We start from the raw sequence: 10,762 nt of genomic DNA, 5'->3' as shown, positions 1-10,762 counted from the left end.
TTTTCGATTCCTCCACTCATCCCTAGCGGATCTTGTTACTCTTGGGTGTTTGAGCACCCTAGACGGTCGAGGTCACCACGGAGCCATAGTCCATTGTGATGAAGCTTCATGGTCTTGTTGGGAGCCTCCGATTAAGTTGTGGAGATTGCCCCAACCTTATTTGTAAAGGTTCGGTCGCCGCCTTCAAGGGCACCGATAGTGGAATCACGGCATCTCGTTAGCCTCCACACCGCTCTAACGGAGACGTACTTCCCCTCAAAAGAAAGGAACTTCGGTAACACATCCTCGTCTTCACCGGATCCACTCTTGGTTATCTCTTATCTTTACTTGTGCAAACTCTTTAGTGTTTCTTCCCTTGCTTGCTTGTATGCTTATTGTTATTGCATTATATAGGTTGATCACCTAGTTGCACATCTAGACAACCTACTTTGATGCAAAGTTTAATTTGGTAAAGAAAAGTAAAAATTGATAGTTGCCTATTCACCCCCCCCCCCTCTAGTCAACCATATCGATCCTTTCAGCGCCGGGGCGGGCGAGGCGAGCAGGATGGGCGCGGCAAGCGGGGGCGCGGCGGCGGCGGGGCCCTCCATGGCCGGCGCGGCAGGAGGCGGCGGGAGGAGGAGGCAGTTGCCTCCCGTGCGAGAGAGGAGGAGGAGTGCAGGTTGGGGGAGATTTTTCTCTCAACCTCTACTTCTTCAGATTGCAAAGTGGTTTGAGGGTTGGACCTCTATTTTTTTTACGGGTTTGAGGGTTTAGAGGTTCTAGTCTATGGCGTTTTTTCGGCAAAAACTGTAAAAAGCGCTTATTTTTAGAGGTTTGAGAGTTTAAGGGCTTTATTAGTAATCCTCTAGAAGCGCGGCTAGCGACGGGCGGAGACTGGGGCTCCTCATCCTTCACGATGCGAAGGACAAGACGCCACTGGCGAACTACAGCGCGGCTAGCGACAGCGCGGCTAGCGATGGGAAGGACAAGACGCCACTGGCGAACTACTGGGGCTCCGTGCACACTGACCAATTTAGATAACCGGTGTTGGATGGCTAAATCCCCCTTATCATATGCCACGTGACCTTTCAGGTTTCTCTTTTTTTAGAACTCAGTTTTATTTCCTTGCCCTTATCATATGCCACGTGGCCTTTCAGGATTTTCTTTTTGTAGAACTCAGTTGTACCTTCAGGCAAGACCTTTCAGGGTTTGGATGGCCAGTAAAATAAAAATTCGGACAGAAGTTTTTCCATATCTTCATCACTACTATTAAACAATTAAATAAGAACTTCTCTAAACGCATCCCACGAAATGTACACGGATCAATTACCACCGCATGATTAGGCCCATTAAATTTAATCTAACAGCTAGCGTTAATCTAATCCATTTTCTGTGTACGCTTAGTAAATTGCATTGACTGACCATACTCCACCTTTGAAGAAAATTACCCACCATGCCCCCCGTAAGTGAAAAGTAACGATTCGATAGTAAAGTGTTGTTTTTTTCCATACTTCGCCTGCTTCGCCCCTCATCCTTCCCGATTCCATGGCCTCCCAACCCTAGCCGGTTGCGCCTCCGCGGAAAATGAATCGGTGATGGAGAGGATAGATTGAACCCCGCAGGTCCTAGGCGTCGCTGCTGAAGAGAAAAGAAGCCCCAACACGACGAAGGGCACATCGACGCGGCGAGCACGCACGCAACTGCAAGTCCGCCCCCCGCCACCAATCCCCTATCTTCTCTGCTTCGAGACGCACGCCACCCTCACCCGCGCTGCCGCTGGATCATGGATGGCGGGGCGAAAGGGCCAAGACCTGCGACTGATTTTGCGGCGCATCAGCAGCAAGCAATGGCGGGCCTGTACGTGCCAGTGGATCTACATAAGGTGTCGGCGCAGGGCTGGCACTGCGGCCAGGTGACGTCGCTACCGCCGCCCAGCACCATGCAGAGCTGCCGCGCGAGCCGGCCCACGCCAACGCGCGAGAAGTACTCGCCGCTGCCCTGCCCGACGCCGGACACCACGGCTCCTGTACCTCTCTTGCCGACGCCTCGAAGACCGGCGTGGTGTTGGCCGGCTTCAGGTCGGCGCGGGAGATCGCGTCGGCGGCCCGGGGAGTCGCGGCGTAGGCGAGGGAGCACGTGGGACTTGTAGCTCTGGTGCCGGCCCTGCTCCTCCCGAAGGAAGGCCCTGGAGTCGAGCCGCAGGGTGAGAGCCCACTCCGGTGAAGGATTGGATCGCTGGAGAATGACCTTCTCTGTTCTTCAATCGCGTTCTGGTGAAGGAGTCGATTGCCGGTGAAATACGTAATTATCTTTGCTTTTCTCCTGTTATCTTCCCCATGAATCGCTAACTGCAGTTAGGAACATCAGATTGCTTTCAACTTTAGAATATTTTCCCTTGATCAACCTCTGCCCTTTTATTCGTGGAAGAAGCAGCCGGTGAGGACGACCTGCTCTCCTTTTCAATCTGGTGCGTAAGTCTGAAGTTTCCCTTTCTCAAGCCATGTTCCTATGAATAGCTCACTAGAACTGACAGAATTTTTATCATAAGACCGCTTTCAACTTGATCAAGCTTTCCCTTTTATAAAAAGAAGAATCAGTCGGGGTTGTATTTTGTCTATTGAGATGGAAGAAGAGGCTAACACATCATACCATCGTACCATGCCAATATGAGCTACCAAGCTTTCTCTTTCACATTTACTTTTCTCTCATCCTGAAATATGGCACTTGCACAAGTTTCTTGTGCTCACGATTACTTTTCTATTGCAGAGCTATATTGTCCGGTTTGGTACCTCATGTTGGCATGAAATTTAAAAATTCGGATGAAGCTTGGGCATTTTGCCTTAGCTGTGGTGGTCAAAAGGGCTTTGAGATTCGAAAAAGATATACGAACAAAAGGTCCGCAGATGGCAAGGTAACGTCATGTCGATTTGTTTGTGCAAGGAAATGGAATGCTTAATCTATTTTCCTAAAGTAAATTCAGTTATCAAGTCTGAAAATGTACAAGTAGCAAGGGCTACATGGGCTAATTCAGTTAACGAGTCTGAAAACTAAATTCGGTTATCAGCTAATCGGCCTGCAGCTGTCGACAAGGACGGCGTGGCACAGCCGACCACTACCATGGAGATGGGTGTGCAGGTCGTCGACGTGGGGTTGCTGCGCGCGTATGCCGAGGTGTTCATCACGGGCGACGACTCGAGGAGGCCGACGAACAGGACGCCCTTGGACCAGCATGGCGGGGGGAGGCCATGTAGCACACGTTGCTCTGGTTGCCCTGTATCCTGGACGCCGCCGACCACAGGGGCTCCGGCTGCACGTGTTTCCCGGCCACCTCCGACATGGGGGCTCTCGCGACGTGTTGCTTGGTATCCCGGCCACCGCGGACAGCGAGGGCTCCCTTTGCACGTGTTGCTTTGTTTCCCGGCCGCCGCTGACCACTCGGGCTCCGGCTTCACGTGTTGCTCTGCGTCCACCGCTCCTTTGGCGACAATGAGGACACACCGAGAGCTCATTCTACCCCGACGGAAACTGGATTGTTTTTTTGAGAGGGAGAACAGGAATTCTAGGGGAACGAGGAGATTATTGAAATTAGGCGGTCATCATGGTTTGGATATTTTTGTTGTTTTTCTTTTCGGTTTCATACTACTATTGGATTTTGTTGTTTCTCACTAAGAGCTATTCAACTTATAATCCCAATGTTCTGTTGTTATTTTCCAAACTATTAAAAACTGGGTATGTGATTTATTGTGAATGTTCACAAGAGAAGCTTACTATTTGAAATTACAGGTTGCAAATACCTTCGTTACTCTGGACCTTGTCATGGAAGGATTAACACTAAATGACCATAAATGAATTACATTGGCCAGGACCTTTCAGATTATGAGTAAGTGTGGTTCCACCTTTAGTGCTTTGGGCATTTGATTTGTCTGTTAGCGAGCTTTGTGACTGGTTTCACGTGTTCCTGACATTGCTTGGTACAACCGCAGGGGCGAGGATGTCTTATTGATACAACTTGATGGTAGGTTTCTGTATGAACTAGCATTTTTTTGTTTCTTAGATGCGCAAACTTGTATCTCCGAACTTTGATGAATTATGTCATTTGATCAGCTTCCGTGGAAACTACTAATTTTTGTTGCCTCTATATACGCACTTACATATCTTTTTTTCCCAGTGCCTATTGGCAGTGGCACATTTGTAGGTACCAACTAGAAGAAAAAAAGATTGAAAATATATTTTTCTTTGGTTCGGAATATTATTCCTCAAATTTAGTCCAGTTTAGATCAAATGATTACTCTAATCTATGAATAACACGTGAATTATGTCAGTTATGCAATTTAAGAGGTCATGGCTGCAATATATGACAAACAATTATATCTGCACTACATGATGAACATCTATATAATACCATGGTTACCCGCGAGGTGTTGGTGATGGCGTTGGTTGCCAAGATGCAGTACTCGATCGAGGGGGGACATAATGCAAATATACTTGGCCACAATTTAATTTTCTTCATGGACTGAATTTGTATCAATTAGTTAACGATATTTGGTAGTTGTTACGCAATGGACTTGGGCATGTATTCATAAAGCATGATATTTGTTAGTCGAGACGTGCGTTGCACGTGCATGCTTACTAGTTTTTTTTAACTGGAATTCTAAAACCGTCCAGAGGAATCTGGTGCCCTCCGCTTCACCTGCGCCCGGTCACTCCATACGTGGAGATTCCTCATGCTTCACATATTATAATATAAATAGACAGTGATCACGGATCACACTCGCGTCATTGGCCAATTTTTTAATGGCGGAACGAGTAGCTTCTTGAATAATGCTGTCCCGGCAAATCCAGCTTTAGAATCCACGCCCTCGGCTCTTCTCGCGGCGGAGACCACACGACGTTCGTATCGGAGACCACACGACGTTCGTATCAGACAGAAATTTCCAGGAGAAGTGGATGGTGTGCCTACCGACACAAGCTACGGCCTTCACCGGTTCGACATGCCGTCTGCGTGCCGCGGCCGGTTTTCTCCGTCGCCTCTCCCAGGTGCGGCCGCGCCGGCCCGAAAAGCGGACAACCACAGCCCGGATGTGACCATCGGAGCTGTAGAACTCCTGTGCAGCCCTATGTCATTCCAAACGCCATTGTCCTTTGCCCAAGAAACGGATCCTAGATAATGTGCCCCTTTGACTACGGATCCATCTCGACCGCCGGAATTCACGCCGGATGGATTATCCTTTGGCCAGCGCTAGCCGCCCGGCCGGCCCCAGCCGTTCGATGCGTCCTGTTCCAGCCGTCAGATCTTAGTCAATCTTCTTCTTCATCCTCACGTATACCTCCAGTACCAGAAAATGCCAGGAAAAACACATGGCGGTCGCGCTCGCCCACGGCTACGCGCCCTTGCCCTCGGCCGCCTGCGCTTGCCGGCCACCTCGTGGCACCCTGTGTTCGCCCTCGGCCGCGCGCGCTCGCCCGTCTTCCATCGTCACTGAGGAAGACGCCTCACTGATCGCAAAAGCTTGGCCGTTATCGCCACAACAATTTTTGTTGTCGGCCGTAGCAAACGCGGACGACGATTGCAATAGAAATTGTCGTCGCCTCGGTTGTAGGTCGCCAACTTGTGCCGCGAGGGCTGCCGCCGCCGCCCAGGCACATCGCATCATACTTGCGTTAGACAACGCTCATGTAGGGGCGGGCCCAAGAATTGAAGACTGTGTATTCAAATTTTGAATTTCTTTTGGGAAGCCTATAGCCTTCTTTTTGGCGTGTATAACCGATTATAGTAGTATATTGTACTAGTTCTAAACTATATAAAAGATATTTCATAATGTTTTATATTCATCAAAATTGATCATAACTTGCATTGTTCAACATATAAAAGTAATTGTTCAACATATTGTGGCAAAATCTAAGATATATAGAGAATAGAAATAGAAAAGGATAAGAAACCTTACAAATTACAGGAGTACTATTCTTTAGATAATGTTCATTGTAGCAAAATCAAAATTTATAAACATTTTCACATTACAAATTTAAATTGGAAATTGCAAATTCTCATGTCTAAATAATTCACAATCGACTGCAAACAAGTTCTAATATCACTATAATTATATAGGCAGAGAAGTGTTCAAACTAACTTACTTTTGTTTGTATGTACTGTAGTGCATCCTCCTTAACGAGAAGAAAATTCTGCTCCTGCCTGCAGTGATATATTATTCAGTTGGACTAAGAAATAAGAATTGGCATGAGAAGAGAGCTCCCAATTTCAGAAGTGAAGGATTAATATATCCAATTAGCAATTATACCTGAATCTGTGGGTTGTGCCTTTGAAACTGAACCAATGCCTGCTGGCTGCTGCCCACTGCTGGATCAGAACCAGGGTAAGCGGGGGATGAATTCGTCGCGCCGCCGTCCGGGCCGCCGTTCGCACGTCCAATCGCCGAGCAGGCGATGGCAACCGCCGTGGCCTCCTGGCGGCTCGCCGCTCGCGTGGGGAGAGAACAGGGCAAAGGTGTCGGTTCGTCTCCGTCTGACCTGATCGATAGATTTTTTTTTAGGGCTGACGGTCGACAGATCGATGGTCTGCATGCGTGCGCGCGCTACAGCCACTTGGGCCAATGGGCCAAGTCGCGGAGTCGTGGAGTTTTGGGCTGAAATACTTAACTAGCAAGTTTGACTGTACAGTTTCGTTTTTCCTTATATATACACAGTATATACATTATATATATCTAGTTTTTTGGCAAAATTAATGGGTATTCAACTGAATACCCTTGAATTGAGGTGGCCTGCCCCTGCGCTCATGCATTCATCCTCACCTTGGCGCGCCAACAAAATGGTTGAGCATTCGTCACCATGTTCGGACGTCAGATGGACTGTACCGCCTTCGATGAGGCAGCGGTTACACGCCTCGTGCCGGGTCCATGCGCTATTTGGGTGGACACAATGGATTCTCTCAATAGAAGGATCCTCGTCCGGCGGCCTCCTTCCGAGAGCGGCGGAGTGGGACGAGCTCCGGGTCAACGGGGACTTGGGCCCGCCATGCCGGAGAAGGTAGGAGATCACCGGATGAAAGCTTGTGGGCGGAGGGGAATGGATTCGAGTGGAATGCGGCTAGAGTTTTGTCTGAAGTATGGATAGGGTTCAATTTATTTGGGGTTGGGTGGACATAGTGGACCAGATTTGACGTGGCGCCTGCGTCCATGCGTGTCCGGGCGTCCCCATATTCACCCCAGATATGGGCAAGATATGGGGGCTGCCGGTCAGTCTGGGTGTTTGGGCCAGATATGGGGCGTCTGGTTGAGTGGCATATTTTAGTCTGAACATTGGTCGGGCAGCCCACCTGGGCGTTTGGGTAGGGTATGGGAGGTCTAATTGTAGATGCTTTTAGGTTAGTTGCACAGTGACCAAAGTGGCCACTAGTGGTTAATCTTTTCCCAACTAGAACAACTTAGAGCATCTACAACTGGGCACCCCAAACCTGCATCAAATGCTTAGGCGGACGGCTCGGTTAGTGACCGATAAAAAAACTACCTAGACGGACGCCTCAAATGGGCCTGAAATGTTGGGGCTAACTGACACCCCTCATATCCAGCCCAGATGTAGGGTAGATATGGGAGGCCCGGTCGCGTCCGTCGTGTCGGACCAGACAGACCTACCCCACCACAAGTTGCATCAAATCCACCAAACCCTTCGCCTTCCTCCCACCTCCCTCCACCATTTCCAGCGTCTGAGTCCATCACGGTCCGCCACGCTTGCTCCCTATCCTCGCATCAATCCTGATTTGTTGCCCTAGATATTGTCCGACCCGTCCCCAACCATCACGACCGAGGTTGACTCTGCGTCGTCTATCGGCTCCTTGTCCTCGACGACGTCGTGCAAGCTAGAGAACATCGCCCAGAGGAACCGTCGACGGAGGCAACAGGAGAGGGAAGCGCACGGCGACGCTGGGAGCGGAGGCGGACCTGGACGAGTAGCTGCCCCCTGCCACGCCCGGGATCTCATCCCCCATCCATCCAGCTGCCGACAAGGATCACGTCGTCAGACCAGGTTGGGACAGAGAAGGATCCGACGGCCAACTGGGGCATTCCGGAGAGCTTTCCGCCTACATAAATGCCGTCGGTGGACGTCTGTCACTTGCCCGAGCTCATTTGGGTGTGGAAAAGTGTGACGCCCGGATAATTAAGCTACAGTGATCCCACGCTAATGATGCCACGTCACCACGGTTACTGCTGCTAATCTATCGTTAGATCAAAACCGGTCCGAAATTCAAATTCAAAGTTTGGTAAATAATAGAAGTTTTCAAACATTAGAATAAAAATGTTCGGTTTGTACTAAATATTACATAGATAAATATGATGCAGTAAACACATTTTTATAAAATGCCTAAATAATTTAAAATGATTTAAAACAGAAAAGAAATACAAAAGAGAAAAACTAAACTAACAACAACAAAAAACAATGGGGCAAATCCCCACGGCCCAGCAGGCCACCAGGCCAACCAGGCCGGCCCAGCTGGCGCCTACAGCACCCCCTGGGGCGACCGAACCCTAGCGGCACTCCCCACTCGCCCCCACGTTCTCCTCTGCCCCTCCCCCCGATCTGGATCGGGGGGGTTCGACCCCCATCGCCGTCGCCTCGCTGCAATGCCACCCCCGGCGAGCGCCGCACCGTGCGTGAGGACCGCCGCCTCCGCCCACCCGCTCCTCCAGGGTCGCCGCATCGAGCCTCTCTGCCGGATTCCCCTCGTCTCGATCTGAATCGACAACCCGCCGCCCCTGGACATCGGCGCCGTCGTCGTGCGCCGCGCCACCGCCGCCCGGAGACCTCGCCGCCTCGACCGCGTCCCCGTCTCCACCTCGCGCCCACTGTCATTTCCCTAGGAATCACCATGAGCCCGCGCCCCCCCTCTCTCTCTCGCTTGCGCGCTCGCGCCGCCTGTCGCCGCGCCCCGACCACGTCGTCTGCCGCTCCCCGTCTCTCCCGCTCACCATGCCGCGCCACCCACCGCACCGCGCTCGTCCCGCTCTCCCTCCCGCTCACAGCGACTGGGGCTATGCTCGTGCACGCACCACGCGCGCGGGGCACTCGCCGACCACAACCGCTCGCGTCCACTGCTCGCTAAGTGCACGCGCGCCCGTACGGCGGCCCTGCTCCCCGCTTTGGCTGCGCCCTCACCAGCCGTTGGTCCCACCTTGGCCACCACTCCCCGGCGCTGCTCCTGCCCGTCCACCGCTGCCGGCACGTGTAGCCGCTGTGGCTTGGCTGCTACCGCCTCGGCTACTCCCCTCTCACTAACGGCCTCGTCGTCGCCTTTCCCCGCACCGGCGCCGTCGCGATGCCCCAGCCGTCCCACGACGCCCCCTCACCGCCCCGCTCCGGCCTCCTGCTAGCGCCCACCTCTGCTGCTCACCTGCGTTCGCCTCCCCTGCGTAGCTCCCCCTGGCTGCGCCGCCCGCCATCCACCGCGCCGCTCGGGGTCGCTCCCAGCCACGGTTGGACTGGGCGCGTGCCCTGTCGGGCGCCAGCATCCGCGCTAGTTCGCCCGTTCACCAGCGCCTAGTCGGGCTATGCCCGCTAGCGCCCGCCCTGCTTTGGCCATTGGGCCTATGACAGTGGGGCCCCGCGCTAGAACGTTTAAAAAAATTAATTAAAAAATATATAATAAAATTAATTAACTAATTAATTAATTAACCCTGTTTAATTAATCTAATTAGCTAATTAACTTAACTAATCAGTTAACTAGACTAATTAACTTGGTTAGTTACCAAACAGAGAATGACACCTGGGCCCCACTACCCAGGTTTGACCAGTCAACAGATGACTAGTCAACTACTGACTAGACATTTGACTGGGTCGAACCTAGTCCCGTGGCCCCACATGTCATTGGCTATGGCTAGCCCTCAGTGGGTATAAAAAGTATATCATGTTTTAATTCGAATTAATAAATAATTTTAGAAAAACATTAAATCTTCTAAAATCAATATAAAATAAACCGTAGCTCGGATGAAAAAAATTTGTACATGAAAGTTGCTCAGAATTTCGAGACGAATCCGAATACGCAGTCCGTTCGTCCGCCACATGTCCCTAGCATAGTGAACACGCAACTTTTACCCTCCAGTTCATCTGTCCGAAAACGCGAAACACCGGGAATACTTTCCCGGATGTTTTCCCCCTTCACCGGTACCACCTCATACCGCGTTACGGCATGCCTAGCATCACGCCTTGCCTTGTCATGCTTCGTTATGCATCTGTTTGCATTGTATTCACTGTTTCTCCCCCCCTCTTCTTCCGCTAGACACCGAGACCGACGCCACTGCTACCCAGTACGACTACGGAGTTGACGACCCCTCTCTCTTGCCAGAGCAACTAGGCAAGCCCCCCTCCTTGATCACCAGATATCGCCTACTCTCCTCTATACTGCTTGCATTAGAGTAGTATAGCATGTTACTGCTTCCGTTAATCCTATCTTGATGCATAGCATGTCCTTGCTATTACTGTTGTTACCTTTACCTACAATCCTAATGCTTAGTATAGGATGCTAGTTTATCATCAGTGGCCCTACATTCTTGTCCGTCTGCCATGCTATACTACTGGGCCGTGATCACTTTGGAAGGTGATCACGGGCATATACTATATACTTTATGTTGGAAATATGCCCTAGAGGCAATAATAAATTAGTTATTATTATATTTCCTTGTTCATGATAATCGTTTATTATCCATGCTAGAATTGTATTGATAGGAAACTCAGATACATGTGTGGATACATAGACAACACCATGTCCCTAGTA

The 10,762-nt window shown here is 50.7% G+C and overlaps 1 long non-coding RNA gene across 3 annotated transcripts; it reads left to right on the top strand.

Moving 5' to 3' along the window:
* Window positions 1-1,504: 1,504 nt before the first annotated feature.
* LOC119300242 lies at window positions 1,505-6,288 on the top strand. 3 transcript variants are annotated; one of them, XR_005146411.1, is made up of 6 exons: window positions 1,505-2,449; window positions 2,749-2,893; window positions 3,047-3,583; window positions 3,766-3,862; window positions 3,966-3,997; window positions 4,305-4,636. It is a non-coding gene; the product is annotated as an uncharacterized LOC119300242 (long non-coding RNA). The 3 variants fall into 3 exon arrangements; XR_005146409.1 differs by lacking the exon at window positions 4,305-4,636 and adding an exon at window positions 6,136-6,288 and having other exon boundaries at window positions 3,047-3,862; XR_005146408.1 differs by having other exon boundaries at window positions 3,047-3,862.
* The last annotated feature ends 4,474 nt before the right edge of the window (window positions 6,289-10,762 follow it).

This window comes from Triticum dicoccoides, chromosome 5A, assembly GCF_002162155.2.
Source record: "Triticum dicoccoides isolate Atlit2015 ecotype Zavitan chromosome 5A, WEW_v2.0, whole genome shotgun sequence".
In the NCBI taxonomy this organism is placed as follows: Eukaryota; Viridiplantae; Streptophyta; class Magnoliopsida; order Poales; family Poaceae; genus Triticum; species Triticum dicoccoides.
The sequence above is the reverse complement of the archived record's forward strand: the minus strand, read 5'-3'. Positions and strand labels throughout refer to the sequence as shown.